This window comes from Pungitius pungitius, unplaced genomic scaffold (genome assembly GCF_949316345.1).
Source record: "Pungitius pungitius unplaced genomic scaffold, fPunPun2.1 scaffold_42, whole genome shotgun sequence".
Classification (NCBI taxonomy): Eukaryota; Metazoa; Chordata; class Actinopteri; order Perciformes; family Gasterosteidae; genus Pungitius; species Pungitius pungitius.
Genome location: NW_026909920.1, coordinates 199,244 through 215,475, shown reverse-complemented (window position 1 = coordinate 215,475; position 16,232 = coordinate 199,244). Strand labels below are relative to the sequence as shown.

At 45.4% G+C, this 16,232-nt stretch overlaps 29 non-coding genes and 5 pseudogenes across 29 annotated transcripts; all 34 read left to right on the top strand.

Annotated features, from left to right (window-relative positions):
* Positions 1-248: 248 nt before the first annotated feature.
* On the top strand, positions 249-367 carry LOC134124096 (5S ribosomal RNA). Its single transcript, XR_009955579.1, has one exon. It is a non-coding gene; the product is annotated as a 5S ribosomal RNA (ribosomal RNA).
* A 339-nt stretch (positions 368-706) lies between these two features.
* On the top strand, positions 707-815 carry LOC134124145 (5S ribosomal RNA; annotated as a pseudogene).
* A 339-nt stretch (positions 816-1,154) lies between these two features.
* LOC134124095 (5S ribosomal RNA) lies at positions 1,155-1,273 on the top strand. Its single transcript, XR_009955578.1, has one exon. It is a non-coding gene; the product is annotated as a 5S ribosomal RNA (ribosomal RNA).
* A 395-nt stretch (positions 1,274-1,668) lies between these two features.
* Positions 1,669-1,787, top strand: LOC134124094 (5S ribosomal RNA). The gene has a single exon (XR_009955577.1). It is a non-coding gene; the product is annotated as a 5S ribosomal RNA (ribosomal RNA).
* Positions 1,788-2,126: 339 nt separating this feature from the next.
* On the top strand, positions 2,127-2,245 carry LOC134124093 (5S ribosomal RNA). Its single transcript, XR_009955576.1, has one exon. It is a non-coding gene; the product is annotated as a 5S ribosomal RNA (ribosomal RNA).
* A 395-nt stretch (positions 2,246-2,640) lies between these two features.
* On the top strand, positions 2,641-2,759 carry LOC134124091 (5S ribosomal RNA). Its single transcript, XR_009955574.1, has one exon. It is a non-coding gene; the product is annotated as a 5S ribosomal RNA (ribosomal RNA).
* A 339-nt stretch (positions 2,760-3,098) lies between these two features.
* Positions 3,099-3,207, top strand: LOC134124144 (5S ribosomal RNA; annotated as a pseudogene).
* Positions 3,208-3,546: 339 nt separating this feature from the next.
* On the top strand, positions 3,547-3,665 carry LOC134124090 (5S ribosomal RNA). The gene has a single exon (XR_009955573.1). It is a non-coding gene; the product is annotated as a 5S ribosomal RNA (ribosomal RNA).
* Positions 3,666-4,060: 395 nt separating this feature from the next.
* LOC134124089 (5S ribosomal RNA) lies at positions 4,061-4,179 on the top strand. The gene has a single exon (XR_009955572.1). It is a non-coding gene; the product is annotated as a 5S ribosomal RNA (ribosomal RNA).
* Positions 4,180-4,518: 339 nt separating this feature from the next.
* LOC134124088 (5S ribosomal RNA) lies at positions 4,519-4,637 on the top strand. The gene has a single exon (XR_009955571.1). It is a non-coding gene; the product is annotated as a 5S ribosomal RNA (ribosomal RNA).
* A 339-nt stretch (positions 4,638-4,976) lies between these two features.
* Positions 4,977-5,095, top strand: LOC134124087 (5S ribosomal RNA). Its single transcript, XR_009955570.1, has one exon. It is a non-coding gene; the product is annotated as a 5S ribosomal RNA (ribosomal RNA).
* A 395-nt stretch (positions 5,096-5,490) lies between these two features.
* On the top strand, positions 5,491-5,609 carry LOC134124086 (5S ribosomal RNA). The gene has a single exon (XR_009955569.1). It is a non-coding gene; the product is annotated as a 5S ribosomal RNA (ribosomal RNA).
* A 339-nt stretch (positions 5,610-5,948) lies between these two features.
* LOC134124143 (5S ribosomal RNA) lies at positions 5,949-6,057 on the top strand (annotated as a pseudogene).
* A 339-nt stretch (positions 6,058-6,396) lies between these two features.
* Positions 6,397-6,515, top strand: LOC134124085 (5S ribosomal RNA). Its single transcript, XR_009955568.1, has one exon. It is a non-coding gene; the product is annotated as a 5S ribosomal RNA (ribosomal RNA).
* A 395-nt stretch (positions 6,516-6,910) lies between these two features.
* LOC134124084 (5S ribosomal RNA) lies at positions 6,911-7,029 on the top strand. Its single transcript, XR_009955567.1, has one exon. It is a non-coding gene; the product is annotated as a 5S ribosomal RNA (ribosomal RNA).
* A 339-nt stretch (positions 7,030-7,368) lies between these two features.
* On the top strand, positions 7,369-7,487 carry LOC134124083 (5S ribosomal RNA). The gene has a single exon (XR_009955566.1). It is a non-coding gene; the product is annotated as a 5S ribosomal RNA (ribosomal RNA).
* Positions 7,488-7,882: 395 nt separating this feature from the next.
* LOC134124082 (5S ribosomal RNA) lies at positions 7,883-8,001 on the top strand. The gene has a single exon (XR_009955565.1). It is a non-coding gene; the product is annotated as a 5S ribosomal RNA (ribosomal RNA).
* Positions 8,002-8,340: 339 nt separating this feature from the next.
* LOC134124142 (5S ribosomal RNA) lies at positions 8,341-8,449 on the top strand (annotated as a pseudogene).
* Positions 8,450-8,788: 339 nt separating this feature from the next.
* On the top strand, positions 8,789-8,907 carry LOC134124080 (5S ribosomal RNA). The gene has a single exon (XR_009955563.1). It is a non-coding gene; the product is annotated as a 5S ribosomal RNA (ribosomal RNA).
* A 395-nt stretch (positions 8,908-9,302) lies between these two features.
* On the top strand, positions 9,303-9,421 carry LOC134124079 (5S ribosomal RNA). The gene has a single exon (XR_009955562.1). It is a non-coding gene; the product is annotated as a 5S ribosomal RNA (ribosomal RNA).
* Positions 9,422-9,760: 339 nt separating this feature from the next.
* Positions 9,761-9,879, top strand: LOC134124078 (5S ribosomal RNA). Its single transcript, XR_009955561.1, has one exon. It is a non-coding gene; the product is annotated as a 5S ribosomal RNA (ribosomal RNA).
* Positions 9,880-10,218: 339 nt separating this feature from the next.
* Positions 10,219-10,337, top strand: LOC134124077 (5S ribosomal RNA). The gene has a single exon (XR_009955560.1). It is a non-coding gene; the product is annotated as a 5S ribosomal RNA (ribosomal RNA).
* A 395-nt stretch (positions 10,338-10,732) lies between these two features.
* On the top strand, positions 10,733-10,851 carry LOC134124076 (5S ribosomal RNA). Its single transcript, XR_009955559.1, has one exon. It is a non-coding gene; the product is annotated as a 5S ribosomal RNA (ribosomal RNA).
* Positions 10,852-11,190: 339 nt separating this feature from the next.
* On the top strand, positions 11,191-11,309 carry LOC134124075 (5S ribosomal RNA). The gene has a single exon (XR_009955558.1). It is a non-coding gene; the product is annotated as a 5S ribosomal RNA (ribosomal RNA).
* Positions 11,310-11,704: 395 nt separating this feature from the next.
* On the top strand, positions 11,705-11,823 carry LOC134124074 (5S ribosomal RNA). Its single transcript, XR_009955557.1, has one exon. It is a non-coding gene; the product is annotated as a 5S ribosomal RNA (ribosomal RNA).
* A 339-nt stretch (positions 11,824-12,162) lies between these two features.
* On the top strand, positions 12,163-12,271 carry LOC134124141 (5S ribosomal RNA; annotated as a pseudogene).
* Positions 12,272-12,610: 339 nt separating this feature from the next.
* LOC134124073 (5S ribosomal RNA) lies at positions 12,611-12,729 on the top strand. Its single transcript, XR_009955556.1, has one exon. It is a non-coding gene; the product is annotated as a 5S ribosomal RNA (ribosomal RNA).
* Positions 12,730-13,124: 395 nt separating this feature from the next.
* LOC134124072 (5S ribosomal RNA) lies at positions 13,125-13,243 on the top strand. The gene has a single exon (XR_009955555.1). It is a non-coding gene; the product is annotated as a 5S ribosomal RNA (ribosomal RNA).
* Positions 13,244-13,582: 339 nt separating this feature from the next.
* Positions 13,583-13,701, top strand: LOC134124071 (5S ribosomal RNA). Its single transcript, XR_009955554.1, has one exon. It is a non-coding gene; the product is annotated as a 5S ribosomal RNA (ribosomal RNA).
* Positions 13,702-14,096: 395 nt separating this feature from the next.
* LOC134124069 (5S ribosomal RNA) lies at positions 14,097-14,215 on the top strand. The gene has a single exon (XR_009955552.1). It is a non-coding gene; the product is annotated as a 5S ribosomal RNA (ribosomal RNA).
* Positions 14,216-14,554: 339 nt separating this feature from the next.
* Positions 14,555-14,673, top strand: LOC134124068 (5S ribosomal RNA). Its single transcript, XR_009955551.1, has one exon. It is a non-coding gene; the product is annotated as a 5S ribosomal RNA (ribosomal RNA).
* Positions 14,674-15,068: 395 nt separating this feature from the next.
* Positions 15,069-15,187, top strand: LOC134124067 (5S ribosomal RNA). Its single transcript, XR_009955550.1, has one exon. It is a non-coding gene; the product is annotated as a 5S ribosomal RNA (ribosomal RNA).
* A 339-nt stretch (positions 15,188-15,526) lies between these two features.
* On the top strand, positions 15,527-15,645 carry LOC134124065 (5S ribosomal RNA). Its single transcript, XR_009955549.1, has one exon. It is a non-coding gene; the product is annotated as a 5S ribosomal RNA (ribosomal RNA).
* Positions 15,646-16,040: 395 nt separating this feature from the next.
* On the top strand, positions 16,041-16,159 carry LOC134124064 (5S ribosomal RNA). The gene has a single exon (XR_009955548.1). It is a non-coding gene; the product is annotated as a 5S ribosomal RNA (ribosomal RNA).
* The last annotated feature ends 73 nt before the right edge of the window (positions 16,160-16,232 follow it).

Here is a 16,232-nt window from a genome sequence, read left to right as displayed (position 1 = left end):
GATTCCGTTTCATGATTGCTAAATTAGTGTTGATCAACATTTACGATTGGCATACTATTGTTTGTAATTTAGCCGTTGAAATACAGGTGCTAACCCAACATGTTAGAATTGCCAGTGAAGAAAAGTAAAGTTACCTTCAGGCTTTAGGAACCTCTCTTGCCAATGCTAAGAACTGCTTCAATTTTAGAAAAAGAAACTTCTGATTATCTTTGACACGTTTTAAAGGATTAGGAAAAAGATGAAAAGCAGCTTACGGCCATACCTCTCTGGTTCCGCCCGATCTCGTCTGATCTCGGAAGCTAAGCAGAGCAGGGCCTGGTTAGTACCTGGATGGAAGACCGCCTGGGAATCCCAGGTGCCGTAAGCTTTTTCACTTCTCTCTCTGAAAGCCGCCCAGCGCCGTAGATTGTACACCTACACAATTGTAAAAAAAATGTCACATTGTAGAAGAGATGCAATAGGAAGAAGATGAAAGGTGGCTTACGTCCATACCATCGTCAGGCCATTTGAGGTGGCGGGGACTGCAATGGCCATTCACCGATTGGCTGGGACCCCTGGGCGGGTCTTCTCTAGTCCATCCAATTTTCGGCATGGGATGTCACAGCCTTCTTTGCATACCCTTATTTAACCCACACAAAGATGCCAACGGCAGGCGTGTCATAATTCATTGACGCATTATAAAGGATTAGGAAAAAGATAAAAAGCAGCTTACGGCCATACCTCTCTGGTTCCGCCTGATCTCGGAAGCTAAGCAGAGCAGGGCCTGGTTAGTACCTGGATGGAAGACCGCCTGGGAATCCCAGGTGCCGTAAGCTTTTTCACTTCTCTCTCTGAAAGCCGCCCAGCGCCGTAGATTGTACACCTACACAATTGTAAAAAAAATGTCACATTGTAGAAGAGATGCAATAGGAAGAAGATGAAAGGTGGCTTACGTCCATACCATCGTCAGGCCATTTGAGGTGGCGGGGACTGCAATGGCCATTCACCGATTGGCTGGGACCCCTGGGCGGGTCTTCTCTAGTCCATCCAATTTTCGGCATGGGATGTCACAGCCTTCTTTGCATACCCTTATTTAACCCACACAAAGATGCCAACGGCAGGCGTGTCATAATTCATTGACGCATTATAAAGGATTAGGAAAAAGATAAAAAGCAGCTTACGGCCATACCTCTCTGGTTCCGCCCGATCTCGTCTGATCTCGGAAGCTAAGCAGAGCAGGGCCTGGTTAGTACCTGGATGGAAGACCGCCTGGGAATCCCAGGTGCCGTAAGCTTTTTCACTTCTCTCTCCGAAAGCCGCCGAGCGCCGCAGATTGTACACCTACAAATTACAAAAAGAATATCACATTGTTGAAGAGATGCATGTTTAGTGTTGTTTTAACGTTGGATATGAAAGGAAATTAGACAATAATATCCAAAATGATTCCGTTTCATGATTGCTAAATTAGTGTTGATCAACATTTACGATTGGCATACTATTGTTTGTAATTTAGCCGTTGAAATACAGGTGCTAACCCAACATGTTAGAATTGCCAGTGAAGAAAAGTAAAGTTACCTTCAGGCTTTAGGAACCTCTCTTGCCAATGCTAAGAACTGCTTCAATTTTAGAAAAAGAAACTTCTGATTATCTTTGACACGTTTTAAAGGATTAGGAAAAAGATGAAAAGCAGCTTACGGCCATACCTCTCTGGTTCCGCCCGATCTCGTCTGATCTCGGAAGCTAAGCAGAGCAGGGCCTGGTTAGTACCTGGATGGAAGACCGCCTGGGAATCCCAGGTGCCGTAAGCTTTTTCACTTCTCTCTCTGAAAGCCGCCCAGCGCCGTAGATTGTACACCTACACAATTGTAAAAAAAATGTCACATTGTAGAAGAGATGCAATAGGAAGAAGATGAAAGGTGGCTTACGTCCATACCATCGTCAGGCCATTTGAGGTGGCGGGGACTGCAATGGCCATTCACCGATTGGCTGGGACCCCTGGGCGGGTCTTCTCTAGTCCATCCAATTTTCGGCATGGGATGTCACAGCCTTCTTTGCATACCCTTATTTAACCCACACAAAGATGCCAACGGCAGGCGTGTCATAATTCATTGACGCATTATAAAGGATTAGGAAAAAGATAAAAAGCAGCTTACGGCCATACCTCTCTGGTTCCGCCCGATCTCGTCTGATCTCGGAAGCTAAGCAGAGCAGGGCCTGGTTAGTACCTGGATGGAAGACCGCCTGGGAATCCCAGGTGCCGTAAGCTTTTTCACTTCTCTCTCCGAAAGCCGCCGAGCGCCGCAGATTGTACACCTACAAATTACAAAAAGAATATCACATTGTTGAAGAGATGCATGTTTAGTGTTGTTTTAACGTTGGATATGAAAGGAAATTAGACAATATTATCCAAAATGATTCCGTTTCATGATTGCTAAATTAGTGTTGATCAACATTTACGATTGGCATACTATTGTTTGTAATTTAGCCGTTGAAATACAGGTGCTAACCCAACATGTTAGAATTGCCAGTGAAGAAAAGTAAAGTTACCTTCAGGCTTTAGGAACCTCTCTTGCCAATGCTAAGAACTGCTTCAATTTTAGAAAAAGAAACTTCTGATTATCTTTGACACGTTTTAAAGGATTAGGAAAAAGATGAAAAGCAGCTTACGGCCATACCTCTCTGGTTCCGCCCGATCTCGTCTGATCTCGGAAGCTAAGCAGAGCAGGGCCTGGTTAGTACCTGGATGGAAGACCGCCTGGGAATCCCAGGTGCCGTAAGCTTTTTCACTTCTCTCTCTGAAAGCCGCCCAGCGCCGTAGATTGTACACCTACACAATTGTAAAAAAAATGTCACATTGTAGAAGAGATGCAATAGGAAGAAGATGAAAGGTGGCTTACGTCCATACCATCGTCAGGCCATTTGAGGTGGCGGGGACTGCAATGGCCATTCACCGATTGGCTGGGACCCCTGGGCGGGTCTTCTCTAGTCCATCCAATTTTCGGCATGGGATGTCACAGCCTTCTTTGCATACCCTTATTTAACCCACACAAAGATGCCAACGGCAGGCGTGTCATAATTCATTGACGCATTATAAAGGATTAGGAAAAAGATAAAAAGCAGCTTACGGCCATACCTCTCTGGTTCCGCCTGATCTCGGAAGCTAAGCAGAGCAGGGCCTGGTTAGTACCTGGATGGAAGACCGCCTGGGAATCCCAGGTGCCGTAAGCTTTTTCACTTCTCTCTCTGAAAGCCGCCCAGCGCCGTAGATTGTACACCTACACAATTGTAAAAAAAATGTCACATTGTAGAAGAGATGCAATAGGAAGAAGATGAAAGGTGGCTTACGTCCATACCATCGTCAGGCCATTTGAGGTGGCGGGGACTGCAATGGCCATTCACCGATTGGCTGGGACCCCTGGGCGGGTCTTCTCTAGTCCATCCAATTTTCGGCATGGGATGTCACAGCCTTCTTTGCATACCCTTATTTAACCCACACAAAGATGCCAACGGCAGGCGTGTCATAATTCATTGACGCATTATAAAGGATTAGGAAAAAGATAAAAAGCAGCTTACGGCCATACCTCTCTGGTTCCGCCCGATCTCGTCTGATCTCGGAAGCTAAGCAGAGCAGGGCCTGGTTAGTACCTGGATGGAAGACCGCCTGGGAATCCCAGGTGCCGTAAGCTTTTTCACTTCTCTCTCCGAAAGCCGCCGAGCGCCGCAGATTGTACACCTACAAATTACAAAAAGAATATCACATTGTTGAAGAGATGCATGTTTAGTGTTGTTTTAACGTTGGATATGAAAGGAAATTAGACAATAATATCCAAAATGATTCCGTTTCATGATTGCTAAATTAGTGTTGATCAACATTTACGATTGGCATACTATTGTTTGTAATTTAGCCGTTGAAATACAGGTGCTAACCCAACATGTTAGAATTGCCAGTGAAGAAAAGTAAAGTTACCTTCAGGCTTTAGGAACCTCTCTTGCCAATGCTAAGAACTGCTTCAATTTTAGAAAAAGAAACTTCTGATTATCTTTGACACGTTTTAAAGGATTAGGAAAAAGATGAAAAGCAGCTTACGGCCATACCTCTCTGGTTCCGCCCGATCTCGTCTGATCTCGGAAGCTAAGCAGAGCAGGGCCTGGTTAGTACCTGGATGGAAGACCGCCTGGGAATCCCAGGTGCCGTAAGCTTTTTCACTTCTCTCTCTGAAAGCCGCCCAGCGCCGTAGATTGTACACCTACACAATTGTAAAAAAAATGTCACATTGTAGAAGAGATGCAATAGGAAGAAGATGAAAGGTGGCTTACGTCCATACCATCGTCAGGCCATTTGAGGTGGCGGGGACTGCAATGGCCATTCACCGATTGGCTGGGACCCCTGGGCGGGTCTTCTCTAGTCCATCCAATTTTCGGCATGGGATGTCACAGCCTTCTTTGCATACCCTTATTTAACCCACACAAAGATGCCAACGGCAGGCGTGTCATAATTCATTGACGCATTATAAAGGATTAGGAAAAAGATAAAAAGCAGCTTACGGCCATACCTCTCTGGTTCCGCCCGATCTCGTCTGATCTCGGAAGCTAAGCAGAGCAGGGCCTGGTTAGTACCTGGATGGAAGACCGCCTGGGAATCCCAGGTGCCGTAAGCTTTTTCACTTCTCTCTCTGAAAGCCGCCCAGCGCCGTAGATTGTACACCTACACAATTGTAAAAAAAATGTCACATTGTAGAAGAGATGCAATAGGAAGAAGATGAAAGGTGGCTTACGTCCATACCATCGTCAGGCCATTTGAGGTGGCGGGGACTGCAATGGCCATTCACCGATTGGCTGGGACCCCTGGGCGGGTCTTCTCTAGTCCATCCAATTTTCGGCATGGGATGTCACAGCCTTCTTTGCATACCCTTATTTAACCCACACAAAGATGCCAACGGCAGGCGTGTCATAATTCATTGACGCATTATAAAGGATTAGGAAAAAGATAAAAAGCAGCTTACGGCCATACCTCTCTGGTTCCGCCCGATCTCGTCTGATCTCGGAAGCTAAGCAGAGCAGGGCCTGGTTAGTACCTGGATGGAAGACCGCCTGGGAATCCCAGGTGCCGTAAGCTTTTTCACTTCTCTCTCCGAAAGCCGCCGAGCGCCGCAGATTGTACACCTACAAATTACAAAAAGAATATCACATTGTTGAAGAGATGCATGTTTAGTGTTGTTTTAACGTTGGATATGAAAGGAAATTAGACAATATTATCCAAAATGATTCCGTTTCATGATTGCTAAATTAGTGTTGATCAACATTTACGATTGGCATACTATTGTTTGTAATTTAGCCGTTGAAATACAGGTGCTAACCCAACATGTTAGAATTGCCAGTGAAGAAAAGTAAAGTTACCTTCAGGCTTTAGGAACCTCTCTTGCCAATGCTAAGAACTGCTTCAATTTTAGAAAAAGAAACTTCTGATTATCTTTGACACGTTTTAAAGGATTAGGAAAAAGATGAAAAGCAGCTTACGGCCATACCTCTCTGGTTCCGCCCGATCTCGTCTGATCTCGGAAGCTAAGCAGAGCAGGGCCTGGTTAGTACCTGGATGGAAGACCGCCTGGGAATCCCAGGTGCCGTAAGCTTTTTCACTTCTCTCTCTGAAAGCCGCCCAGCGCCGTAGATTGTACACCTACACAATTGTAAAAAAAATGTCACATTGTAGAAGAGATGCAATAGGAAGAAGATGAAAGGTGGCTTACGTCCATACCATCGTCAGGCCATTTGAGGTGGCGGGGACTGCAATGGCCATTCACCGATTGGCTGGGACCCCTGGGCGGGTCTTCTCTAGTCCATCCAATTTTCGGCATGGGATGTCACAGCCTTCTTTGCATACCCTTATTTAACCCACACAAAGATGCCAACGGCAGGCGTGTCATAATTCATTGACGCATTATAAAGGATTAGGAAAAAGATAAAAAGCAGCTTACGGCCATACCTCTCTGGTTCCGCCTGATCTCGGAAGCTAAGCAGAGCAGGGCCTGGTTAGTACCTGGATGGAAGACCGCCTGGGAATCCCAGGTGCCGTAAGCTTTTTCACTTCTCTCTCTGAAAGCCGCCCAGCGCCGTAGATTGTACACCTACACAATTGTAAAAAAAATGTCACATTGTAGAAGAGATGCAATAGGAAGAAGATGAAAGGTGGCTTACGTCCATACCATCGTCAGGCCATTTGAGGTGGCGGGGACTGCAATGGCCATTCACCGATTGGCTGGGACCCCTGGGCGGGTCTTCTCTAGTCCATCCAATTTTCGGCATGGGATGTCACAGCCTTCTTTGCATACCCTTATTTAACCCACACAAAGATGCCAACGGCAGGCGTGTCATAATTCATTGACGCATTATAAAGGATTAGGAAAAAGATAAAAAGCAGCTTACGGCCATACCTCTCTGGTTCCGCCCGATCTCGTCTGATCTCGGAAGCTAAGCAGAGCAGGGCCTGGTTAGTACCTGGATGGAAGACCGCCTGGGAATCCCAGGTGCCGTAAGCTTTTTCACTTCTCTCTCCGAAAGCCGCCGAGCGCCGCAGATTGTACACCTACAAATTACAAAAAGAATATCACATTGTTGAAGAGATGCATGTTTAGTGTTGTTTTAACGTTGGATATGAAAGGAAATTAGACAATAATATCCAAAATGATTCCGTTTCATGATTGCTAAATTAGTGTTGATCAACATTTACGATTGGCATACTATTGTTTGTAATTTAGCCGTTGAAATACAGGTGCTAACCCAACATGTTAGAATTGCCAGTGAAGAAAAGTAAAGTTACCTTCAGGCTTTAGGAACCTCTCTTGCCAATGCTAAGAACTGCTTCAATTTTAGAAAAAGAAACTTCTGATTATCTTTGACACGTTTTAAAGGATTAGGAAAAAGATGAAAAGCAGCTTACGGCCATACCTCTCTGGTTCCGCCCGATCTCGTCTGATCTCGGAAGCTAAGCAGAGCAGGGCCTGGTTAGTACCTGGATGGAAGACCGCCTGGGAATCCCAGGTGCCGTAAGCTTTTTCACTTCTCTCTCTGAAAGCCGCCCAGCGCCGTAGATTGTACACCTACACAATTGTAAAAAAAATGTCACATTGTAGAAGAGATGCAATAGGAAGAAGATGAAAGGTGGCTTACGTCCATACCATCGTCAGGCCATTTGAGGTGGCGGGGACTGCAATGGCCATTCACCGATTGGCTGGGACCCCTGGGCGGGTCTTCTCTAGTCCATCCAATTTTCGGCATGGGATGTCACAGCCTTCTTTGCATACCCTTATTTAACCCACACAAAGATGCCAACGGCAGGCGTGTCATAATTCATTGACGCATTATAAAGGATTAGGAAAAAGATAAAAAGCAGCTTACGGCCATACCTCTCTGGTTCCGCCCGATCTCGTCTGATCTCGGAAGCTAAGCAGAGCAGGGCCTGGTTAGTACCTGGATGGAAGACCGCCTGGGAATCCCAGGTGCCGTAAGCTTTTTCACTTCTCTCTCCGAAAGCCGCCGAGCGCCGCAGATTGTACACCTACAAATTACAAAAAGAATATCACATTGTTGAAGAGATGCATGTTTAGTGTTGTTTTAACGTTGGATATGAAAGGAAATTAGACAATATTATCCAAAATGATTCCGTTTCATGATTGCTAAATTAGTGTTGATCAACATTTACGATTGGCATACTATTGTTTGTAATTTAGCCGTTGAAATACAGGTGCTAACCCAACATGTTAGAATTGCCAGTGAAGAAAAGTAAAGTTACCTTCAGGCTTTAGGAACCTCTCTTGCCAATGCTAAGAACTGCTTCAATTTTAGAAAAAGAAACTTCTGATTATCTTTGACACGTTTTAAAGGATTAGGAAAAAGATGAAAAGCAGCTTACGGCCATACCTCTCTGGTTCCGCCCGATCTCGTCTGATCTCGGAAGCTAAGCAGAGCAGGGCCTGGTTAGTACCTGGATGGAAGACCGCCTGGGAATCCCAGGTGCCGTAAGCTTTTTCACTTCTCTCTCTGAAAGCCGCCCAGCGCCGTAGATTGTACACCTACACAATTGTAAAAAAAATGTCACATTGTAGAAGAGATGCAATAGGAAGAAGATGAAAGGTGGCTTACGTCCATACCATCGTCAGGCCATTTGAGGTGGCGGGGACTGCAATGGCCATTCACCGATTGGCTGGGACCCCTGGGCGGGTCTTCTCTAGTCCATCCAATTTTCGGCATGGGATGTCACAGCCTTCTTTGCATACCCTTATTTAACCCACACAAAGATGCCAACGGCAGGCGTGTCATAATTCATTGACGCATTATAAAGGATTAGGAAAAAGATAAAAAGCAGCTTACGGCCATACCTCTCTGGTTCCGCCTGATCTCGGAAGCTAAGCAGAGCAGGGCCTGGTTAGTACCTGGATGGAAGACCGCCTGGGAATCCCAGGTGCCGTAAGCTTTTTCACTTCTCTCTCTGAAAGCCGCCCAGCGCCGTAGATTGTACACCTACACAATTGTAAAAAAAATGTCACATTGTAGAAGAGATGCAATAGGAAGAAGATGAAAGGTGGCTTACGTCCATACCATCGTCAGGCCATTTGAGGTGGCGGGGACTGCAATGGCCATTCACCGATTGGCTGGGACCCCTGGGCGGGTCTTCTCTAGTCCATCCAATTTTCGGCATGGGATGTCACAGCCTTCTTTGCATACCCTTATTTAACCCACACAAAGATGCCAACGGCAGGCGTGTCATAATTCATTGACGCATTATAAAGGATTAGGAAAAAGATAAAAAGCAGCTTACGGCCATACCTCTCTGGTTCCGCCCGATCTCGTCTGATCTCGGAAGCTAAGCAGAGCAGGGCCTGGTTAGTACCTGGATGGAAGACCGCCTGGGAATCCCAGGTGCCGTAAGCTTTTTCACTTCTCTCTCCGAAAGCCGCCGAGCGCCGCAGATTGTACACCTACAAATTACAAAAAGAATATCACATTGTTGAAGAGATGCATGTTTAGTGTTGTTTTAACGTTGGATATGAAAGGAAATTAGACAATAATATCCAAAATGATTCCGTTTCATGATTGCTAAATTAGTGTTGATCAACATTTACGATTGGCATACTATTGTTTGTAATTTAGCCGTTGAAATACAGGTGCTAACCCAACATGTTAGAATTGCCAGTGAAGAAAAGTAAAGTTACCTTCAGGCTTTAGGAACCTCTCTTGCCAATGCTAAGAACTGCTTCAATTTTAGAAAAAGAAACTTCTGATTATCTTTGACACGTTTTAAAGGATTAGGAAAAAGATGAAAAGCAGCTTACGGCCATACCTCTCTGGTTCCGCCCGATCTCGTCTGATCTCGGAAGCTAAGCAGAGCAGGGCCTGGTTAGTACCTGGATGGAAGACCGCCTGGGAATCCCAGGTGCCGTAAGCTTTTTCACTTCTCTCTCTGAAAGCCGCCCAGCGCCGTAGATTGTACACCTACACAATTGTAAAAAAAATGTCACATTGTAGAAGAGATGCAATAGGAAGAAGATGAAAGGTGGCTTACGTCCATACCATCGTCAGGCCATTTGAGGTGGCGGGGACTGCAATGGCCATTCACCGATTGGCTGGGACCCCTGGGCGGGTCTTCTCTAGTCCATCCAATTTTCGGCATGGGATGTCACAGCCTTCTTTGCATACCCTTATTTAACCCACACAAAGATGCCAACGGCAGGCGTGTCATAATTCATTGACGCATTATAAAGGATTAGGAAAAAGATAAAAAGCAGCTTACGGCCATACCTCTCTGGTTCCGCCCGATCTCGTCTGATCTCGGAAGCTAAGCAGAGCAGGGCCTGGTTAGTACCTGGATGGAAGACCGCCTGGGAATCCCAGGTGCCGTAAGCTTTTTCACTTCTCTCTCTGAAAGCCGCCCAGCGCCGTAGATTGTACACCTACACAATTGTAAAAAAAATGTCACATTGTAGAAGAGATGCAATAGGAAGAAGATGAAAGGTGGCTTACGTCCATACCATCGTCAGGCCATTTGAGGTGGCGGGGACTGCAATGGCCATTCACCGATTGGCTGGGACCCCTGGGCGGGTCTTCTCTAGTCCATCCAATTTTCGGCATGGGATGTCACAGCCTTCTTTGCATACCCTTATTTAACCCACACAAAGATGCCAACGGCAGGCGTGTCATAATTCATTGACGCATTATAAAGGATTAGGAAAAAGATAAAAAGCAGCTTACGGCCATACCTCTCTGGTTCCGCCCGATCTCGTCTGATCTCGGAAGCTAAGCAGAGCAGGGCCTGGTTAGTACCTGGATGGAAGACCGCCTGGGAATCCCAGGTGCCGTAAGCTTTTTCACTTCTCTCTCCGAAAGCCGCCGAGCGCCGCAGATTGTACACCTACAAATTACAAAAAGAATATCACATTGTTGAAGAGATGCATGTTTAGTGTTGTTTTAACGTTGGATATGAAAGGAAATTAGACAATAATATCCAAAATGATTCCGTTTCATGATTGCTAAATTAGTGTTGATCAACATTTACGATTGGCATACTATTGTTTGTAATTTAGCCGTTGAAATACAGGTGCTAACCCAACATGTTAGAATTGCCAGTGAAGAAAAGTAAAGTTACCTTCAGGCTTTAGGAACCTCTCTTGCCAATGCTAAGAACTGCTTCAATTTTAGAAAAAGAAACTTCTGATTATCTTTGACACGTTTTAAAGGATTAGGAAAAAGATGAAAAGCAGCTTACGGCCATACCTCTCTGGTTCCGCCCGATCTCGTCTGATCTCGGAAGCTAAGCAGAGCAGGGCCTGGTTAGTACCTGGATGGAAGACCGCCTGGGAATCCCAGGTGCCGTAAGCTTTTTCACTTCTCTCTCTGAAAGCCGCCCAGCGCCGTAGATTGTACACCTACACAATTGTAAAAAAAATGTCACATTGTAGAAGAGATGCAATAGGAAGAAGATGAAAGGTGGCTTACGTCCATACCATCGTCAGGCCATTTGAGGTGGCGGGGACTGCAATGGCCATTCACCGATTGGCTGGGACCCCTGGGCGGGTCTTCTCTAGTCCATCCAATTTTCGGCATGGGATGTCACAGCCTTCTTTGCATACCCTTATTTAACCCACACAAAGATGCCAACGGCAGGCGTGTCATAATTCATTGACGCATTATAAAGGATTAGGAAAAAGATAAAAAGCAGCTTACGGCCATACCTCTCTGGTTCCGCCCGATCTCGTCTGATCTCGGAAGCTAAGCAGAGCAGGGCCTGGTTAGTACCTGGATGGAAGACCGCCTGGGAATCCCAGGTGCCGTAAGCTTTTTCACTTCTCTCTCCGAAAGCCGCCGAGCGCCGCAGATTGTACACCTACAAATTACAAAAAGAATATCACATTGTTGAAGAGATGCATGTTTAGTGTTGTTTTAACGTTGGATATGAAAGGAAATTAGACAATATTATCCAAAATGATTCCGTTTCATGATTGCTAAATTAGTGTTGATCAACATTTAACATTGGCATACTATTGTTTGTAATTTAGCCGTTGAAATACAGGTGCTAACCCAACATGTTAGAATTGCCAGTGAAGAAAAGTAAAGTTACCTTCAGGCTTTAGGAACCTCTCTTGCCAATGCTAAGAACTGCTTCAATTTTAGAAAAAGAAACTTCTGATTATCTTTGACACGTTTTAAAGGATTAGGAAAAAGATGAAAAGCAGCTTACGGCCATACCTCTCTGGTTCCGCCCGATCTCGTCTGATCTCGGAAGCTAAGCAGAGCAGGGCCTGGTTAGTACCTGGATGGAAGACCGCCTGGGAATCCCAGGTGCCGTAAGCTTTTTCACTTCTCTCTCTGAAAGCCGCCCAGCGCCGTAGATTGTACACCTACACAATTGTAAAAAAAATGTCACATTGTAGAAGAGATGCAATAAGAAGAAGATGAAAGGTGGCTTACGTCCATACCATCGTCAGGCCATTTGAGGTGGCGGGGACTGCAATGGCCATTCACCGATTGGCTGGGACCCCTGGGCGGGTCTTCTCTAGTCCATCCAATTTTCGGCATGGGATGTCACAGCCTTCTTTGCATACCCTTATTTAACCCACACAAAGATGCCAACGGCAGGCGTGTCATAATTCATTGACGCATTATAAAGGATTAGGAAAAAGATAAAAAGCAGCTTACGGCCATACCTCTCTGGTTCCGCCTGATCTCGGAAGCTAAGCAGAGCAGGGCCTGGTTAGTACCTGGATGGAAGACCGCCTGGGAATCCCAGGTGCCGTAAGCTTTTTCACTTCTCTCTCTGAAAGCCGCCCAGCGCCGTAGATTGTACACCTACACAATTGTAAAAAAAATGTCACATTGTAGAAGAGATGCAATAGGAAGAAGATGAAAGGTGGCTTACGTCCATACCATCGTCAGGCCATTTGAGGTGGCGGGGACTGCAATGGCCATTCACCGATTGGCTGGGACCCCTGGGCGGGTCTTCTCTAGTCCATCCAATTTTCGGCATGGGATGTCACAGCCTTCTTTGCATACCCTTATTTAACCCACACAAAGATGCCAACGGCAGGCGTGTCATAATTCATTGACGCATTATAAAGGATTAGGAAAAAGATAAAAAGCAGCTTACGGCCATACCTCTCTGGTTCCGCCCGATCTCGTCTGATCTCGGAAGCTAAGCAGAGCAGGGCCTGGTTAGTACCTGGATGGAAGACCGCCTGGGAATCCCAGGTGCCGTAAGCTTTTTCACTTCTCTCTCCGAAAGCCGCCGAGCGCCGCAGATTGTACACCTACAAATTACAAAAAGAATATCACATTGTTGAAGAGATGCATGTTTAGTGTTGTTTTAACGTTGGATATGAAAGGAAATTAGACAATAATATCCAAAATGATTCCGTTTCATGATTGCTAAATTAGTGTTGATCAACATTTACGATTGGCATACTATTGTTTGTAATTTAGCCGTTGAAATACAGGTGCTAACCCAACATGTTAGAATTGCCAGTGAAGAAAAGTAAAGTTACCTTCAGGCTTTAGGAACCTCTCTTGCCAATGCTAAGAACTGCTTCAATTTTAGAAAAAGAAACTTCTGATTATCTTTGACACGTTTTAAAGGATTAGGAAAAAGATGAAAAGCAGCTTACGGCCATACCTCTCTGGTTCCGCCCGATCTCGTCTGATCTCGGAAGCTAAGCAGAGCAGGGCCTGGTTAGTACCTGGATGGAAGACCGCCTGGGAATCCCAGGTGCCGTAAGCTTTTTCACTTCTCTCTCTGAAAGCCGCCCAGCGCCGTAGATTGTACACCTACACAATTGTAAAAAAAATGTCACATTGTAGAAGAGATGCAATAGGAAGAAGATGAAAGGTGGCTTACGTCCATACCATCGTCAGGCCATTTGAGGTGTCGGGGACTGCAATGGCCATTCACCGATTGGCTGGGACCCCTGGGCGGGTCTTCTCTAGTCCATCCAATTTTCGGCATGGGATGTCACAGCCTTCTTTGCATACCCTTATTTAACCCACACAAAGATGCCAACGGCAGGCGTGTCATAATTCATTGACGCATTATAAAGGATTAGGAAAAAGATAAAAAGCAGCTTACGGCCATACCTCTCTGGTTCCGCCCGATCTCGTCTGATCTCGGAAGCTAAGCAGAGCAGGGCCTGGTTAGTACCTGGATGGAAGACCGCCTGGGAATCCCAGGTGCCGTAAGCTTTTTCACTTCTCTCTCCGAAAGCCGCCGAGCGCCGCAGATTGTACACCTACAAATTACAAAAAGAATATCACATTGTTGAAGAGATGCATGTTTAGTGTTGTTTTAACGTTGGATATGAAAGGAAATTAGACAATATTATCCAAAATGATTCCGTTTCATGATTGCTAAATTAGTGTTGATCAACATTTACGATTGGCATACTATTGTTTGTAATTTAGCCGTTGAAATACAGGTGCTAACCCAACATGTTAGAATTGCCAGTGAAGAAAAGTAAAGTTACCTTCAGGCTTTAGGAACCTCTCTTGCCAATGCTAAGAACTGCTTCAATTTTAGAAAAATAAACTTCTGATTATCTTTGACACGTTTTAAAGGATTAGGAAAAAGATGAAAAGCAGCTTACGGCCATACCTCTCTGGTTCCGCCCGATCTCGTCTGATCTCGGAAGCTAAGCAGAGCAGGGCCTGGTTAGTACCTGGATGGAAGACCGCCTGGGAATCCCAGGTGCCGTAAGCTTTTTCACTTCTCTCTCTGAAAGCCGCCCAGCGCCGTAGATTGTACACCTACACAATTGTAAAAAAAATGTCACATTGTAGAAGAGATGCAATAGGAAGAAGATGAAAGGTGGCTTACGTCCATACCATCGTCAGGCCATTTGAGGTGGCGGGGACTGCAATGGCCATTCACCGATTGGCTGGGACCCCTGGGCGGGTCTTCTCTAGTCCATCCAATTTTCGGCATGGGATGTCACAGCCTTCTTTGCATACCCTTATTTAACCCACACAAAGATGCCAACGGCAGGCGTGTCATAATTCATTGACGCATTATAAAGGATTAGGAAAAAGATAAAAAGCAGCTTACGGCCATACCTCTCTGGTTCCGCCCGATCTCGTCTGATCTCGGAAGCTAAGCAGAGCAGGGCCTGGTTAGTACCTGGATGGAAGACCGCCTGGGAATCCCAGGTGCCGTAAGCTTTTTCACTTCTCTCTCCGAAAGCCGCCGAGCGCCGCAGATTGTACACCTACAAATTACAAAAAGAATATCACATTGTTGAAGAGATGCATGTTTAGTGTTGTTTTAACGTTGGATATGAAAGGAAATTAGACAATAATATCCAAAATGATTCCGTTTCATGATTGCTAAATTAGTGTTGATCAACATTTACGATTGGCATTATATTGTTTGTAATTTAGCCGTTGAAATACAGGTGCTAACCCAACATGTTAGAATTGCCAGTGAAGAAAAGTAAAGTTACCTTCAGGCTTTAGGAACCTCTCTTGCCAATGCTAAGAACTGCTTCAATTTTAGAAAAAGAAACTTCTGATTATCTTTGACACGTTTTAAAGGATTAGGAAAAAGATGAAAAGCAGCTTACGGCCATACCTCTCTGGTTCCGCCCGATCTCGTCTGATCTCGGAAGCTAAGCAGAGCAGGGCCTGGTTAGTACCTGGATGGAAGACCGCCTGGGAATCCCAGGTGCCGTAAGCTTTTTCACTTCTCTCTCTGAAAGCCGCCCAGCGCCGTAGATTGTACACCTACACAATTGTAAAAAAAATGTCACATTGTAGAAGAGATGCAATAGGAAGAAGATGAAAGGTGGCTTACGTCCATACCATCGTCAGGCCATTTGAGGTGGCGGGGACTGCAATGGCCATTCACCGATTGGCTGGGACCCCTGGGCGGGTCTTCTCTAGTCCATCCAATTTTCGGCATGGGATGTCACAGCCTTCTTTGCATACCCTTATTTAACCCACACAAAGATGCCAACGGCAGGCGTGTCATAATTCATTGACGCATTATAAAGGATTAGGAAAAAGATAAAAAGCAGCTTACGGCCATACCTCTCTGGTTCCGCCCGATCTCGTCTGATCTCGGAAGCTAAGCAGAGCAGGGCCTGGTTAGTACCTGGATGGAAGACCGCCTGGGAATCCCAGGTGCCGTAAGCTTTTTCACTTCTCTCTCCGAAAGCCGCCGAGCGCCGCAGATTGTACACCTACAAATTACAAAAAGAATATCACATTGTTGAAGAGATGCATGTTTAGTGTTGTTTTAACGTTGGATATGAAAGGAAATTAGACAATATTATCCAAAATGATTCCGTTTCATGATTGCTAAATTAGTGTTGATCAACATTTACGATTGGCATACTATTGTTTGTAATTTAGCCGTTGAAATACAGGTGCTAACCCAACATGTTAGAATTGCCAGTGAAGAAAAGTAAAGTTACCTTCAGGCTTTAGGAACCTCTCTTGCCAATGCTAAGAACTGCTTCAATTTTAGAAAAAGAAACTTCTGATTATCTTTGACACGTTTTAAAGGATTAGGAAAAAGATGAAAAGCAGCTTACGGCCATACCTCTCTGGTTCCGCCCGATCTCGTCTGATCTCGGAAGCTAAGCAGAGCAGGGCCTGGTTAGTACCTGGATGGAAGACCGCCTGGGAATCCCAGGTGCCGTAAGCTTTTTCACTTCTCTCTCTGAAAGCCGCCCAGCGCCGTAGATTGTACACCTACACAATTGTAAAAAAAATGTCAC